Source organism: Tachyglossus aculeatus, chromosome 8 (assembly GCF_015852505.1).
Source record: "Tachyglossus aculeatus isolate mTacAcu1 chromosome 8, mTacAcu1.pri, whole genome shotgun sequence".
NCBI classification, from domain to species: domain Eukaryota; kingdom Metazoa; phylum Chordata; class Mammalia; order Monotremata; family Tachyglossidae; genus Tachyglossus; species Tachyglossus aculeatus.
Genome location: NC_052073.1, coordinates 25388166 through 25406463, shown reverse-complemented (window position 1 = coordinate 25406463; position 18298 = coordinate 25388166). Strand labels below are relative to the sequence as shown.

Sequence of the window (18298 nt, the reverse complement as noted above, 5' to 3'; positions counted from 1 at the left end):
AGGGCAGAAGGTGGAAGGGTAAGGATTTTGAGCCCTACTGCATTTTTCTTAAGCCTGGAGGAAGGGAAACTAAAGGAAGAAAGACCTAAAGCAAAGAGCCTAGATATTCCACACACTTGAAAATCAGATCTTTCATACTCAAGAATGGCCTATACTAATAAATGAACAACTTTGGGACTGAAGAAAAAGTATTACGAGAGATCATTTCCATTGGAAGCTCTCAACAAGACGTGATTAAAACACACAATGAAAAATGGAAAACAATTTCCTGACTATTGATAAGATGACAGAGTTTTAAAATAGATCTTGGTTAAAATTCCTTCAAAATCTTCTGCATAACAATAATAATAATAATGATGTTTGTTAACCTCTTACTATGTGCAAAGCACTGTTCTAAGCACTGGGGGGATACAAGGTAATCAGATTGTCCCACGTGGAGTTCACAGTCTTAATCCTCATTTTACATATGAGGTAACTGAGGCACAGATAAGTTAAGTGATTTGCCCAAGGTCACACAGCAGACAAGTGGCAGAACCAGGATTAAAACCCATGACCTCTGACTCCCAAGCCCGGGCTCTTTCCACTGAGCCATGCTGCTTCTCTGTATAATTCTGAAAGGCCCAACTGGTCCATTTTGAAATTTAAAAACACTACCACACAAAAGAAACCATTCTCTCTTAAGTAGGATTTTATTAAATTCCCTGCCTATTAAGTCATTACTGGGCACACAATTGCTAATGCCGACAATAACCTTGACTCTCAATCACCCACAGAAAACATTCTCCTTTTACTACAGATTTAAGGTCAATCAGGAAACTTGGATCATTAGATCCATGTTATGAAAAGTGCCTAGTTCATGACCACATTTGTGGAAAGGAGCCTTTTATACACAAACCCAGAAATTCAAAAGGTTTTTCTGGGAAGGTAAGTTCATTTTTTCCCTCTTTCACTTTATTCTTCTCTACACTCACTTGACCTTCCTTATCTTTGCTAATGCCTTGCCTTCAGTTCCTCAGAAAACAAGAGATCACCAAGCCTCTGCCATAAACCTGCCAGGCTTCCTGAGAGCAGAAAATCTGATATGAGAAAGAAGCAAAGCCCAGGACTGTCAATGTCCTGCCCCATCCCACGGCCCGGTTGTTATTTTGCAACCCTCCTGAGCCGGACTTGAAATGTGGGCTGCAGCAGGTCCAGATTTTTTTTTATGGTACTTGTTAAGCATTTACTAAGTGCCAGGCACTGTACTAAGCTCTGAGGTAGATACAAGTTAATCAGGTTGGAAGTAGTCCATGTCCCATATGGGGCTCACAATCTTAATTCCCATTCCATACCTGTTCTTTCTTCTACTTGGACTGTGAGCACCCATTTGTCTGCTGTGTGACCATAGGCAAGTCGCTTAACTTCTCTGTGCCTTAGTTGCCTCATCTGTAAAAGGGGATTAAGGACTGTGTGTCGGACCTGATTAGCTTGCATCTACCCTGGCGCTTAGAACAGTGCTAGGCATAGAGTGAACGCTTAACAAACTCCCATAATAAGAGTAATAATAATGCCCATTGTCTGGCGGGGGTGGGGGGGGATATTTGGTTTAATCAAGAAAGCATTATGAGAAAATACTACTGTCATAAATGATGCGGCACCCTGAACTTACAAAATAGACTCTTTTTAGGAAAATACACAATAATGAGCAAATGTTTCTGGTGTTCTGGGAACCAAATACGTATGGCGTTTATGTTAGGTCACTGCAAAGGTGAGAGAAATTAAATGACAGAATTTCTGGTCCGATTTTAACATCTTCCATACACTCCATTTTAAACTTTTCAAATCAAAGTGAATTTATCAGGGGGAAGATGTGAGACCCTGAAATTTGGCAAAATATACTACCCATGAGTGTCTGAGGACTTGCTTGGTACACTGCGTTACAAAACAGTATGCGGGCCCACTGAAAACACTGAACCGCAAATGATTGGTCGAATTCCATTACCTATCACCTATTTACCTATCACCTATTCTTAACCAGCCCCCACTTTTTAAAAAAAATATTTGCTCAACACTTACTATGTGCCAGGCGCTGTACTAAGTGCTGCAGTGGATACAAACTAATCAGGTCGGACACAGTATCTGTCCCACATAGAGCTCACAGTCTTAATCCCCATTTTACAGATGAGGTAACTGAGGCTCAGAGAAGTTAAGTGACTTGCCCAAGGTCACACAGCAGACAAGTGGCAGAGCCGGAATCAGAACCCAGGTCCTCTGATTCCCAGGCCCGAGCACTTTCCACCAGGCTATGTTGGTTCTGCCCTTTTGTTCTCTAAATCCTATATGAAGAGACAAATAATTTAGAAAATACAGAACTGAGTCAAAGTGCTATAGGCATGTCTTTCAAACGATGATTGTGGGAACCTCTTTTTAGGGTCAAATACTTCTACTTTCTAGTCATCCACGTTAGACTCAAATCTGAACCCTCGAAAAACGTGAAGAGTGGTATTCTCAATCCACAGCTGCTGTAGAGAAAATATTCCATTTCACTTTACTTGGACTACCTGCCAAAATGATAAAATGTATTTGGACTACAGTCTTTTCTAATGTTTTTGGAAATGTATATGGATGAGGGGAGAGAGAGATGGGGACAAAAGGTGGCAGGGAAGAGGGAAAAAGCTTTAAAGGAGGGCCGAGGAGAGGAAAGAGGAAAAGGTGAAGGAGAACCCGGGAGGAGGGAGGGAAGTTACAGAGAGGGAGTAAGGCACAAGCAAAAGGAAGGCAGGGAAAAGCGGAGAAAGACATAGGAAAGAGAAGGAAGAAAGGGGAAAGAAATGAAGACGGGAAGAAGAAAAAGTGACATTTGAATGCCTAAAACGGAATGATCAGACAAATAGGAATATTCAGGACTTTTTGCCATCGTATTATGGCACAAAAAATTTGGAAGGCTCCAACCCCACTAGAACTATTTTCTTCTGCCAACCCAAATGCTGGTTAGCAGGAGGTGTGGGCCTAAACAGAAGCTCTTCTTCCAGTTTGCCCGTATAATGCATTCAGTGATATCACAACCCGGGGAGAGAACATTTCAGTTCATCTCCATGGAAGCAACTGCCGTGTCAAACCTCGAGTTGTGTAATCTCGGAATTAACAAGGCACAAGTAGTAGTTAGTGAGGAACGGGGACAGAAACAATTACCAGGCCAAAATGTCTTGTCTCCTCAAATTCTTCTAAGCACTTCAAATCTTGACTTTCTTCTCTGCAGAAGATGGAGGTGGTTACTGAATCTTTGGAATTTGACCTGAACAAACAAACAAAATACTTACAAACTCATTTTTCCAGAACAGAACAGAAGCAATTTCAAATCACTGAGTTTCAGCTCGAAGTTTTCAGCTGTTGGGGGTCACTTAAAAACGTGCGGAGATTCGGAGGGCCAAAATCTGATCCTCTCTGTTACTTCAATACCTGGGGTCTGAACACCTAAATAACCTGATATTTCTCCATGTGCAGTGTCCAGATAGGAGCCCACTGTTTTGGAAGCATGGTGTAAGTTGATTATCATTTATACTGAAATACCCCAGATCAATTTGATCATTTGAAGCAGGTGAAACTCAGCATTTGAATTAATCCTGCATTTGAGTTAGTTCAGTGGAGTTAGTTCACTTCCCAAGGAAAAGCAGACATCTGGATCAAATGAAAGACAGAGCACAATGTCAGCACAGAGAACAATTTCACAATAAAGAAAAATTCACTTTGCCCTCTATGCCAAAAGTGACCAAAACTTACTGGTCCTGGGAATCACAGATGATGATTTTCAGTAGAAGCTAAAAAAGCAGCTAGTTGGAACTAACTGCAAGGTGGAGGGGAACTGAAGTTGTAAATCTGCTTTTAAAACCTTTTAGGCATGCCTATCAATCTATCTTATACATTTTATAATGCCAGGTGAGAACTGAGCTAATTTTAGCATGGTGGTTGGGGGTGAGCCCAGACCACACAGTAGACAGCTGCAACGTGTGTGTTCTTCAAAGACCTGCATTTTGACTTCAAAAGAGCCACAACTGGTCAAAAGCTGCAGTTTGTCTTCCCTTACTTGCTTCCAATTGTATGTCATTCCTCTATCCACCGTCGCCCCCTCAACCTCACTGAAAAATCATTGCTAAAATCTGTCCTTTCCTCTCCATCCAAACTGCTACCAGGTTAATCCATGCATTTATCCTATCCCACCTTGATTACTGTATCAGCCTCCTTGCTGAGCTCCCAGCCTCCTGTCTCTTCCAACTCCAGCCCATACTTCACTCTGCTGCCTGGAACATTTTTCTACAGAAATATTCAAGCCATGTTTCCCCACTCCCCATGGGCCTCTAGTGGTTGCCAATTCACCTCCACATCAAACAGAAACTCCTTACCACCTCAATCACCTTGCCCCCTCCTACCTCACTACTCTCTTACTATGGCCTGCACACTTCACGCTTCTAATGCCAACCTTCTCACTGTACTGCGATCTTGTCTATTTCACCTCTGACCTCTCACCCACGTCCTGCCTCTGGCCTGGAACATCCTCCCTCTTCAAAGCATTACTGAAGGCACATCTCCTCCAAGAGGCCTTCCCTGACTAAGCCCTCCTTTCCTCTTCTCCCACTCCCTTCTGCGTTACCTTGACTTACTCTCTTTAGTCACCCCCTTCCCAGCCCCACAGCACTTAAGTACATATCTGTAATTTTATTTAATACCTGTCTCCCCTGCTAGACCGCTGTTGGCAGGGAATGTGTCTGTTAAATTGAACTCTCTCCCAAGTGCTTAGGACAGTGCTCGGCACACAGTCAGTAGGACTGACCGAAAGAAACGGCCAGGGGTAGGGGAACACCTCCTGGGGCTATCCCACTATTGGTGAAGGTTTCCAACTGATGAAGCTAAGGTGGACTCAGCAGAACTTCTGTAAAAGAGCTGGCTATGTGGGCAGCGAAGAACACAGTGGCTACTGACGTGGCTACCCTGGCAACCACTTGCTGGTCTACACTACCAAAGAGCAGCACCGACGCTACATTGCTATCATTTTGGCCTTAAACAGGATTTGTAGGTTAAATTATTGCATGCATTTTGCAATGTGCTACACCCTTGCCCACCTTCTCCTCTGCTGCCCTGGAGAGAACATGAGAGAGTGCAAAGGATTCCGTGCGAATCTCACACTAACACCACAATCATTTCCTTGGGGCCGGTGAGGAGACCGAGGCCCTCTCTCCCCATTGGCTTTTGATGGGCGATGCCATCCATCCATCACATGCTAATGAAGTCCTGTAGACTGCAAGCTCATTGTGGGCAAGGAATGTGTCTGCTTATTGTTATATTGTACTTTCCCAGGCACTTAGTGTAATGCTCTGCATACAGTAAGCGCTCAATAAAGACAACTGAATGAAATACGACTGAATGAAATACAACTGAACGAAGCCCAACAGAAATCTCCATGACCTCCTCTCATAAAAGAAGCAATTACATGACGTTGAGAAACATTCATACTCCAGGTACCTAATAGTCCCTAAAGATTCACAGATTTCAAAATTTCATCTATTTCACGGTGGGCGTCGGGCAGAGCAGCAGACCCCTCCCCCACCCTTTCTGTCTGCGGTCTTTTCGGTCATCGGAAACCACGGCCCTGACTTCAGCCCTAATCCTAACCCCCGCCCTCCCTCCCCGCCACAGAAAGTCCAGACGGTTGTGAGTTGTCGGATACACTTTCTAGTGCTGTCAATGCAGTTTGGTGTCAGATGCAGACAGTACTCACAGCTTCACCTCATTCACAGGGATTTCTCTAACCAAACCCCCATGAAGGACTTCTATATGTCATTATGGAATATTCGGGGATGAATATATGTGGGCACTGCCCACTGATCTGCAGAGAAGACATAACACTCAGTAATACAACTTCCATTTAGCTATCTAGAGAGCCAGTTTTTTTGTTTTTTTGGGTTTTTGTTTCTTTTTTTTAATGGCATTTAGTAAGCACTTACTATGTGCCAAGAAGCACTGTACAAAGTGCTGGGGTAAATATAAATTACTTATATAATTATATAATTAGATTGGACACAGACCATGTCCCACACGGGGCTCACAGTCTTAATTCCCATTTTACAGATGAGATAACTGAGGCACAGAGAAGTGAAATGACTTGCCCAAGAACACACAGCACACGAGTGGCTGAGTCAGAATTAGAACCCAGGTCCTTACTCCCAGGCCCATGCCCCAACGTGGCTCAGTGGAAAGAGCACGGGCTTTGGAGTCAGAGGTCACGGGTTCAAATCCCAGCTCCGCCAATTGTCAGCTGTGTGACTTTGGGCAAATCATTTCACTTCTCGGGCCTCAGTTACCTCATCTGTAAAATGGGGATTAAGACTGGGAGCCCCCCGTAGGACAACCTGATCACCTTGTAACCTCCCCAGCACTTAGAACAGTGCTTTGCACATAGTAAGCGCTTAATAAATGCCGTCATTATTATTATTATTATTTCCAGTATGTTATTCGTAACAATAACAATTCGTAACAATAATAGTGGTATTTCTGAAGTGATTCTTATGCTGTCGAGTCAACTCCGACCCAAAGCGATGCCACGGACACATCTCTCCCAGAACACCCCACCTCCATCTGCTTTTGCTCTGGTATTGGTTCCACAGAGTGAAGTGTTTACTACGTGACAAACACTATCCTAAACATTGTGGTAGATACCATACGTTTGGATCAGACACGGGTCCCTGTCCCTCATGGGGCCCATGGTCTAAGGGGGGGTGTCCTCTTAAAAGATCTTTCTTTGTGGGCAACTGTGGTTCAATCCTTTTGGAGACTTTCTTGTGGAAGTTTTATTTCTTGTCAACTATAAACCAGAGCGGATAGGCTCTTTGGACACTTCATTAATTAAAGGACGCTTGCCAAAATCTACAATATGGTTGGAATGCAAATCATTTCCCAGAGCAGCCCTCTGCAAACCACTTGTAGTTGTTTTGGATTAACAGTGCTTACAGAGTCCTTGATTAACTCCCCCCAGTCCCTTCAGGAGGGTAAGAGGGGCAAAACCAGCATCCACTCAGTCCAGATCACCCGTGTCCTTGGGACTTGGAATTCCTGGGACCCACCTGGCAACCACTCCAATTTCCACTATAGAAGCGACACCCCTAATCCACAGAAAAACATGACCAGCTAGGCTTTCCCTTCCCTCCTAAAACCTCAGGAGAGAAGCCTACCTTTCCAAATTTTGGAACAACTGGAAGGTGGGGGAAGTGGATAACCAAGGACTCTTTTCCTGGGGCAGTGAGCTGTCTGATACTGCTTCCTCTGTCAGTTCTCTGGACACATCAGTCAGTGATATTTATTAAGCGCTTATTATGTGCTGAGCACTATACTAAGCGTTAAGGAGGGGAAAACGCAACAGAACTCTCAGAAACATGGGGGTTACATTCCTGATTAAACCGCACATTAAGGAAAACTTGCACTGCTTCAGACACAAGTGCACACACAGACTTGCTTCTGACAACATCGCATGTGTCCTATCCAGACAGGCGCGTGTTGTCAGGAAGAACGTTCCCTTCTCCAACAGCATTTTGGCCAAAACACATTATGAGAGCACCTGTTTTTGGAGAACTGACTGTACTATTTTTGCTGTTTGGCATGGATGGCTCAGCACAAATCATGACCAATACTCACAAACAACTCAAGCGCATATCCTGATGGCAGCAGGGCATAGCTTTGCACTCTTAACCATTAGCATCTGGGCACTGTTTGTCCTGAAGGACAAGGGACCAGAATCAATCAATCACAGTTATCGAGCGCTTACTGTGTGCCGGGCACTAAGTGTTTGGGAGTGCTGCCTATGGAAGATCAATGGGTCCCTCACACATTTGCAGTTCCCAATTTGGATGCAGAATCAACTTTGGGCTGCTTGTTTCTACAACAGGGCCTTTAAACACCATACCTCAAACACAAAACTCATAGTTTTAGGGTGCCCAACACGACAATATACTAGATACTATAGAACAGAAGCTGTTTGGCCTAATGGATAGAGCAGAGGACTGGGAGTCAGATGGACATGCGTTCTAATCTTGGCTCTGCCACACGTCTGCTATGGGACCTTAAGCAAGTCACATGTGGGTGAACTGGACACAAGAAGGCCATGTAACATCCAGAGAGCCAACATTTTGCAGAGCATCACGGAGAGCGAGGGGAGTTAGCCAAGAAATGCAAAAGTTTTGGTCACTTGGGTGAAGTAGCACAGCATTGTGGATAGAGCAGGGGCTGAGGAATCAAAAGGACATGGGTTCTAATCCTGACTCTGCCACCTGTCTGCTGTGTGACCTTGGGGCAAACCACTTCACTTCTCTGGGCCTCAGTTGCCTCATCTGTAAAATGGAGATTGAGATTAAAATGGAGATTGAGACTGGAGGTTGGACAAGGATTGTGTCCAATCCAATTATTTCATATCCAACCCAGCGCTTAGTACAGTGTCTGACACATAGTAAAAACTTAACAAATACCATTATTATTATTATGCACAAAGTTGCCTGAACTCCAGCTCCAAGGCACAGTGTCAGCTCCAGACTCCTGCTAGCCAGATTGGCGTGTAGGGCAGTTACCCAAACCGACTCCACCCAAGGACAGTCTTAACCCCAAGAATAAGCTGGTAAGGAGAGAATGAGATCACAGATGGGAACAGCTTGACAGTCATGAAAACGGAGCGAGGGAGTCATAAAGGTCAAGAACTGCAGTGTATGTACAGCTGAGAACAGTTTCCCTGCAAGAGCTTCGTTGAGTTGTTTTTAATTCTGCTCTCTGGACATAAATTTGTGTTGGCTGAATTTTAGAGTCATCCTCCTTTTGGTGGACAACAAAAAGCATCTTAGCAATGTCTTAAGTGAAACTTCCGCTGAATTAAGAAGCAATTAAATGGCACATTTGAAAAATGGGCCACAGCAGCATCCTAGGACAATGGTACCATGGAAATTAGTTCCTGCCTATTGCTTGCTGCCTATGGAAGATCAATGGGTCCCTCACACATTCTCAGTTCCCAAGTTTGGATGCTGAATCAACTTTGGGCTGCTTGGCTCTACAACAGGGCCTTTAAACACCATACCTCAAACACAAAACTCATAGTTCTAGGGTGCCCAAAGGAAGATTCAAAAAGAATTCACTTAGTGACTAGCTACCGGCAGGCCCATTTTTTATGGTATTTGTTAAGCGCTAACTATGTGCCAAGCATTGGGGTAGATACAAGCTAATACGGTTGGATACAGTCCCTGTCCCACATGGGCCTCACAGTCTTAACCCCCATTTTACAGATGAGGAAACCGAGGCACAGAGAAATTAAGTGACTTGCCCAAAGTCACAGAGCTGACAAGTGGAGGAGCTGGGATTGGAACCCACAATCTCTGACTCCCAAGTCCATGCTCTTTCCACTAAGCCACACTGCTTCTCATAATTAATAAATGGTATAATGGTATTTATTGAGAACTTATTGTGTGCCGAGCACTGTACTAAACACTTGGGAAGACACATTCCCTTCCCACAGTGGAGCAGCATGGCCTAGTGAATAGAACATGGGCCTGGGACCTGGGTTCTAATCCCGCTCTGCCACTCCTCGGCTACGTGTCCTGAGGCAAGTCACTTACCTTCTCTGTACCTCAGTTGCCTCATCTGTAAAATGGGGATTAAGACTGTGAGCCCCATGTGGGAAAGGGACTATGTCCAACCTGATCAGTGTGTATCTACCCCAGCACTTAGTACAGTGCCTAGCACAGAATAAATGCTTAAAACAAACCACACAGACACACACAAAAAAACAAGTTTACAGTCTAGAGCTTACAGTCTGGTGACAATCTGGTGATTTTTGAGATTCCCCAATCACTGCCCACTTACGTATTTTAAAGGCATAAGATCTGAAATCTGAATAAATGCTTAAAACAAACCACACAGACACACAAAAAAACCAGAGTTTACGGTCTAGAGGATGAGCTTACAGTCTGGTGACAATCTGGTGATTTTTTGAGATTCCCCCATCACTGCCCACTTACTTATTTTAAAGGCTTAAGATCTGAAATCCTCCTAGACACCAGGGCTTGGCAGCCTTTATTCCTCTCCCTGGTCTAGTAAGCACTCAACAAATCCCACTGATTGATTACCTAACTCTGCCTTTACTTGGATGGCAGGGGCAGTGCCAAGCAGCCTAGGGCTCAGAGCCCAGAAACAAATGCCCCTTGAATGGACCTCTCCCCTTCCCCCAAAGCTCCATTCACTCATTTTCCCCATGACCCTCTCTGAACTGGCAATTCTTCAAGATGCTAGTCACCCCAACAATTGAAATGCGCATACTCTTTATTCCATCCTCTAAGCCACAGTGCTTAATATAATGCTCTGCCCAAGCAGGTGCTGAAATATTGGGCCAAAGACTGATTCCTATGAGCAATTCCACTTGCATTCTCCCATTAAGTCGATGTTGAACTCAATGTCATTGATAACTTCTCTTTAGACATGACGCTTCTTGGAGTAATACACTGTGCCAATACCAAATATAAAAAAAGAGCTAGTCTAGGTTGGCAATTGTTTGGCTTCTTTTTGCCATCCAATGAAGAGCATGAAGATCTGGCACTCAGAGTGCCACTCTTGGGACCTCTTGCTAGCTGGGCAGAGGTGGGAGGGCAGAATAAATAGCAGTCTGGGGCACAGAGTAATGTAAACTGCAAACTTCAGAGCATCATCATCATCATCAATCGTATTTATTGAGCGCTTACTATGTGCAGAGCACTGTACTAAGCTCTTGGGAAGTACAAATTGGCAACATATAGAGACAGTCCCTACCCAACAGTGGGCTCACAGTCTAAAAGGGGGAGAGAGAGAGCAAAACCAAACGTACTAACAAAATAAAATAAATAGAATAGATATGTACAAATAAAATAAAATAAATAAATAAATAGAGTAATAAATATGTACAAACATATATACATAAATACAGGTGCTGTGGGGAAGGGAAGGAGGTAAGATTGGGGGGATGGAGAGGGGGACGAGGGGGAGAGGAAGTAAGGGGCTCAGTCTGGGAAGGCCTCCTGGAGGAGGTGAGTCGGGGATTGAGGAACAGTACACAAGATGTTGAAGAAGTGTGTGGAATCCTAGAAGCAACACCTGGGCTGTGGTCAAGAGAGGGAAGGCTAAATGGGGAGACACATATTTTGTTCTGTTGTCTGTCTCCCCCTTCTAGACTGTGAGCCTGTTGTTGGGAAGGGGCCGTCTCTATTATGTTGCCGACTTGTACTTCCCAAGCGCTTAGTACAGTGCTCTGCACACAGTAAGCGCTCAATAAATACGGTTGAATGAATGAATGAATCCTCTGGTACGAAGGCCTCGGGTTTCTGACACCTGATCTTCCTGCCCCCCAAATCTGCCCCTGCATTTTTTACAGAACAATGATTCAGAGAATCAGCTTGGCTTATTGGAGAGAGCACAAGCCCGGGAGTCAGAAGTACCTAGGTTCTAATCCCGGCTCTGCCAACTGCTTATGGCATAGCCTTGGGCAAGTAATTTCACGTTTCTGTGCCTCAGTTTCTTCCACTCTAAAATGGGGATTAAATCCTACGCCCTCCTACTTAGATGGTAAACCCCATGTGGGACAGAGACTGTGTCCAACCTAATTACTTTGTACCTACCCCAGTGCACAGAACAGTGCTAAACACAGAATTAGCACTTAACAAATACCATAAAAAAAAGGAAGAGATGACACATCCTCTCCTGGAAAGGCATTCTAGTGTAATACAACTTTTATTCAGGACATTTTTCCTCATCAGAAAAATACCTCCTGCTGCTCATCAAATGCATTCCTTCTTGCCTGATGCCAGTGGAAACAGAGAACAGTCACATAAATATGCATTCATAAACGAGTGACAAGCCAACAGCCTTCCAGCTTAAATTAATCCAGTCCTTTTAGGCTTCTTCCTCAAATTTTTAATCATTTTGGTTCTTTTCCTCACAACCCAAGTTTGGGATCCCCCAAAACACTTGAGATCAAACTAATGTCAAGTAAAAAGGGTGAAATGAATCACAGTTTTTATTAGCCATGTTACTATTTATAAATTGTATCATCATGTTTGCTCTTAAAAAAAATACTGGATTCTTTTGCTGACTCATATTTATTTACAATCCACTATGGACTCTACCATGTTTATCCCCAAATCAGTCCTGCACCACTTTACTTTTGTCCACTTTTTATTTCCTCTCTCTAGTCCAGCTTACCTACACACCCTTCTCCAACTAGCCAAATTCGTTTTGAATTTTAATGCAATTCTACAAGATACTGGTAAACCCCACCAATTGCAATGAGCATACTCTTTATTCCTTCCTCTAAGCCACAGTGCTTGGTACAATGCTCTGCCCAAGCAACTGCTCAATATATGCTGCCTTTGACAATGTACAGTGCTCAAATACCGGGGCAAAGACTGATTCCCATAAGCAATCCCACTTGCATTCTCCTATAAAGCCGATGCTGAACGAGATGACATTGATAACTTCTCTTTAGACATGATGCTTCTGGGAGTAATGCCCTGTCCTGATCGTTCTCTAAAGTGATGGCATTTTGATTTTCCTCCAGAATGAAGGTGCCAGTATTTGCATCCCAACAAAATGACATTGATAATTTCTCTTTAGACACGATGCTTTTGGGAGTAATGCCCTGTCCTGATTGTTCTCTAAAGTGATGGCATTTCGATTTACCTCCAGAACAAACGTGCCTGTGTTTGCATCCCAACAAAATGACATTGATAACTTCTCTTTAGACGCGATGGTTTTGGGAATAATGCCTTGTCCTGACTGTCCTCTAAAGTGATGGCATTTCAATTTTCTTCCAGCATGAAGGTGCCAGTGTTTGCATCCCAAGTCCCAATCATATTTCTACCGCTCCCAAATGATGACTCAAAAGCAGATGGAGCAGCGGAAGAGGGAGAAAATGGGGTTGCCCTTTGGTTCCTCAGTCTGCCTTGCTCCCCAGGATTCAGGAGCAGTGTTCTAGACTGTGAGCTACTTGAAGACAGAGATCATGTCTACCCACTCTATTGCCTTGTATGCTCCCATTTAGTACAGTGATCTATACACAGAGCAAGCGCTCAATAAAGAGCCAGCCCAGAGCAAAAGGTCACCGGAGTGAAGAACATGAGCAGTAATGGAAGAGGGGAATCAATCATGAGAAGCAGCATGGCCTAGTGGATAGAGCATGGGCCTGGAAATCAGAAGGACCAAGGTTCTAATCCCAGCCCCGTCACTTGCCTGCTGTGTGACCTTGGGTAAGTCACTTCCCTGGGCCTCAGTTCCCTCATCTGTAAAATGGGGAATAAGACTATAGGACATAGACTGTGCCCAACCTGATTAGCTTATACAAGAGAAGCAGCATGGCTCAGTGGAAAGGGCACGGGCTTTGGAGTCAGAGGTCATGGGTTCAAGTCCCACCTCTGCCACTTGTCAGCTGTGTGACTTTGGGCAAGTCACTTCACTTCTCTGGGCCTCAGTTCCCTCATCTGTAAAATGGGGATTAAGACTGTGAGCCCCCTGTGGGATAACCTGATCACCTTGTAACCTCCCCAGCACTTAGAACAGTGCTTTGCACATAGTAAGCACTTAATAAATGCCATCATTATTATTATTACTATTGCTCACCCCAGCGCTTAGGACAGTGACTGGCACATAGTAAGCACTTAACAAACACCATTAAAATAAATAAATATTGCCAATAGATTGATCTGGGAAAAGGAGCCTTGGGAAAAAGAAAACTTCCTTTTCCCATTTCTTGCTCCACTGTCATGGTAATTCCGAGAGGTTGCTGGAGTCGGGTAAGTGAGTATATGGTTGAAGGCTGAGGAAAAGTCGCTCTATTAGTAGTACTTACTGAGCTCCTACTGTGTGCCAACCACTGAACTACATGCTTGGAAGAGTACATTAGAGCTAGTAGCCACAATCCCTGCCCTCAAGGAGTTTACGGTGTAGTGGGGAAGGCAGAAATTAAAATAAACTACAGGTAGAGAAAATCAACAGAGTTTAAGAAGTAAAAATTTTTAATATGGAAAAAAAATGACCCATCCCCTCCACCAACTCCAGATACAAGAGCACAGGCTTTGGAGTCAGAGGTCATGGGTTCAAATCCCGGCTCCACCACTTGTCAGCTGTGTGACTTTGGGCAAGTCTCTTAACTTCTCTGTGCCTCAGTTACCTCATCTGTAAAGTGGGGATTAAGACTGTGAGCCCCACGTGGGACAACCTGATCACCTTGTAACCTCCCCAGCGCTTAGAATAGTGCATTGCACATAGTAAGTGCTTAATAAAGGCCATAATAATTATTATTATTTTATAAAGAGATAGAAGATGAAAGATGGAAGCAGCATGGCCTAGTGGAAAAATCACAGGCCTAGGAGTCAGAGGACCTGGGTTCTAACCCGGCTCCGCCACTTGCCAAGGTCACACAGCAGACAAGTCACTTAGCTTCTCTGCCTCAGTTCCTTCATCTGCAAAATGGGGATTTAATCCGTTCTCCCTCCTACTTGGACTGTGAGCCTCATGGGGACCTGACTGTCCTGTATCTACCCCAGTGCTTAGAACAGTGCTCAGCACATAGTAAGTGCTAAACAAATACCACAAATATTATAAAAAGATGAAAACTACAAAAGTTTGTGATCAACTCTGCAATCTGAACTTGGAAGCATAGAGGTCTAGTCCAGTGGCAACACAAACAATCTGCACATATCGCTAACCACTTGCACTCCCCTCACTCCCGGCACTGAAGTTGGCTATTTTAATTTCCTCACAGTGGAGTGAAGGAGGAAGATGAGGCATTGTGTTGAACACATGCTAGTCATGAAAACAGCCTAAGACTCGGAATGACCATTGGAAAATTAACGGGCAAAGTGTAAACTCCCTCTAGACGGTAACTCATTATGGGTAGGGAACGCGTCTACTAATTCTTTTGAATACTCCCAAGTGCTTAGAACAGTGCTTGGCACATAGTAAGTGCTTAACAAATACCACAACTATTATAAAAGCTCGTTGTTGGGTAGGGACCATGTCTATAGGTTGCCAACTTGTACTTTTCCAGTGCTTAGTACAGTGCTCTGCACACAGTAAGCGCTCAATAAGTACGATTGAATGAATAAATAAAAGGGTGAAAATTAAAAAAGGTTGATGATTGTTCCTGTAATCTGAGCTTGGAAGCATAAAGATCTAGTCTGGTGTCGACGTGACACTAACCACTTGGACTCCCCTCGCCGAAGTGTCCATTTTAATGCCCGCTGTGGGCAGGGAATGTGACTGTTGTATTGTTATGTTGTAATCTCCCCAGCATTTAGTACAGTACTCTGCTCACAGTAAACACTCCATAAATACCACTGACTGAGAAAGATACAACACTGTGCTACACATATGCTAGTCATTCAAATAGCCTAAGGGTTGGCATGACCATTGGAAAATGAGCAGGCAATGCGTAATTGGCAGGGAGCATGTCTGCCAATTCTGTGATATTGTACTCTCCCAAGCGCCTAGTACACTGCTACCCACATAGTGAGCACTCAATAAATACCACTGATTGATAGATGTGTCACTACGCACATAGTATAAGGCATTACACACCATGGGCGCTCAAATGTGGTCAATACTATTAAGCATCTTTATAAACCAAATGGCTATTAAAGAAAATAAATGCATCTCACATTTCTTACAAAAAGCTATTTTAAACCCGTGAACCACCACTAAATGGTACTGCCTGGGCTGGAATGTCTTGCTAAAATATCAGTGCCTGACATATCGGAATACTGTTGAATAACTGCCTTCTAAATACAGTTTTGGGACTTCCAACTGCTGCAGCCAGAGCTCAAAATTTCCCATGGCTGGAAACGGCAAATGTGAAATTAGTTAGTGAAAGATCCTATAACCCAAATCAGGCATGTTTTCCCAAGGGCCTGGTTTCAGTTTTCCCGTCGATGCCGCAATTAAGACAGTGGGCTTTGTTCTTCATCATATGCGAGGGAACCGAAGCTTAGTTGTCCTTCCGTCTGTGCACAAAGAGCAATGAGTTCCCACTCCCTCTTTATGGGATCGGAGCCGGGCTCTGAGGCAGTGGTAGAAAAAAGGGCACTTTGCTGTCGTCACCATATATATGAATATATATATATATATATATTAAACGGCCACGTGCACTCTCTGCTGTTTTGTCGGTAGAATATGACTCACTTCTGATTCAGATACTGCCTCTTTCTGGACAATTTTCAACCCTTGCTTGTAGCAAATGAAGGAGTAAATATATTCCTTTGTGCCAGCCCAACGGTATTATCCAATACCTTCAGAAGGATTTGTATCTCGATGGAGGGAAGGTAGCCATGATTCATCTACTGTTGCTAATTAACCACAAGAGCTTTGGCATAATTACCATCATAAGGCAAATCATGAATAATTAAGGAACTTGAAATCTGCCCTTTTAGCATTCCATTATTTCCCACAAGTTGGAAACGAGTTTCAGGGCATGTCTAATACAACCTTATAATAGTCGAATAGCTGGCACACTAAACACAGATCTATATTTCAGGGCCCCTAGTCTCACTGGAAATCCTAGATGTCTCAGAAAAATAGAAGAGGGACCCTAGAAAATAAGAGCACTAAAGAACCTCAAGGGATAAGTCCACAAACCCAGCTATGTCAAAACGGAATCCACCTTTTTCTTAAAGACCTACTCAAAGATGGTGATTCTGGGGAAAGAATAAGATGTTTCTGTACAAGAACATAACGTTAAGAGATAAAATTCAATCGGATTTTTATAATAGCAGTCACCTGAAGCAGCATGGTCCCGTGGATAAAGCACAGGCCTGGGTGTCAGAAGGTTCTGGGTTCTGATCCCGGCTCTGATCTTAGGCAAGTCACTTCACTTCTCTGTGCCTCAGTTACCTCATCTGAAAAATGGGATTAAGACTCTGAGCCCCATGAAGGACAGGGACTGTGTCTAACCCGATTTGCTTCTATTTACCTGTGTTTAGTATAGTGCCTTGCACATCGTAACAAGTACCATTATTATTATTATTATTATTATCATTATTATTATTATCATCTGAACTACCTGGAATCAGGCTAGTTCAGGAGTCTGGATAATCAAATATAAGTGGGTTTTGCTCAGTTATTCAAACTTTTTCCTCAGCTGCCCAAACAAGCCTTATTTTGATCAACTTTTGGCTCACCAAATTCACCTTGTGTAATTTCAATCATTCATTCATTCAATCGTATTTATTGAGTGCTTACTGTGTGCAGAGCACTGGCACATTCAAGTTAGGACCTGATTATTTAGGGATAAAAAAACTGAACCAAAGATCAGGATAATAATAATAATAATAATGATAATAATGGCATTTATTAAGCGCTTACTATGTGCCGAGTGGGGCTCACAGCCTAAATCCCCATTTTACAGATGAGGTAACTGAGGCAAAGAGAAGTGAAGTGACTTGCCCAAAGTCACACCGCTGATAAGTGGCAGAGCTGGCATTAGAACCCATGACCTCTGACTCCCAAACCTGTGCTCTTTCCACTAAGCCATGCTGCTTCTCAGGATAACTAACCTGTGCGAAAACAAATCCTATAGAATACTGGACTGAAATGAAATGGACTTCTTTGGCATATTTTGAAGGGAATAATTTCTGTCAAAAAAGTTTGACTATTTCAGGTTATTGTCTTAGCTGACAACCATAGTCTAAGCATCATTCTTGACAAAATAGCCTCACTACTCCTTTTTGTTCCATAATCCTGCATTTCATAAATCAGGACATCAGGGAAAAGAATGATTAGAAAAATAAGTTAAAATTGGGATTAATGCTGTAAACGTTTACATGGTAAATGACTAACGTTAAGTGATGCTTAAACACCATTTGTTAAGCATTTACTATGTGCAGGTACTGTATTAAGCCCTGGGGTAGATACAAGCTAATCAGGTTGGACACAGTCGCTATCACCCATGGGGCTCAAAGTCTCAAAGTCTTTTAGATGAGGTAACTGAGGCACAGAGAAGCTAAGTGATTTTTAATTTCTTTACCGGTATTTGTTAAGTGCTTACTATGTTCCAGGCACTGTACTAAGCGTGGGAGTAAATACAAGCTAATCAGTTTGGGCAGAGTCCATGATCCACATGGGGCTCACACTTTTCATCCCCATTTTACAGACGAGGTAACTGAGGCACAGAGAAGTTAAGTGACTTGCTTAAAGGTCCCACAGAATTATAATAATAACTCTGATATTTGTTAAGGACTTACTGTGTGCCAGGCACTGTACTAAGCGCTGGGGTAGATAC

At 43.4% G+C, this 18298-nt stretch overlaps 1 protein-coding gene across 3 annotated transcripts in view; it reads right to left on the bottom strand.

Moving 5' to 3' along the window:
* Positions 1–3271, bottom strand: part of ZHX3 (zinc fingers and homeoboxes 3) — a 50454-nt gene extending 47183 nt beyond the window's left edge. For all 3 annotated transcript variants that reach the window (XM_038750004.1, XM_038750005.1, XM_038750007.1), the window contains exon 1: positions 3172–3271. The gene's annotated coding sequence lies outside the window, so the exon portion shown is untranslated. The remainder of the gene's footprint in view (positions 1–3171) is intronic.
* Positions 3272–18298: the final 15027 nt, after the last annotated feature.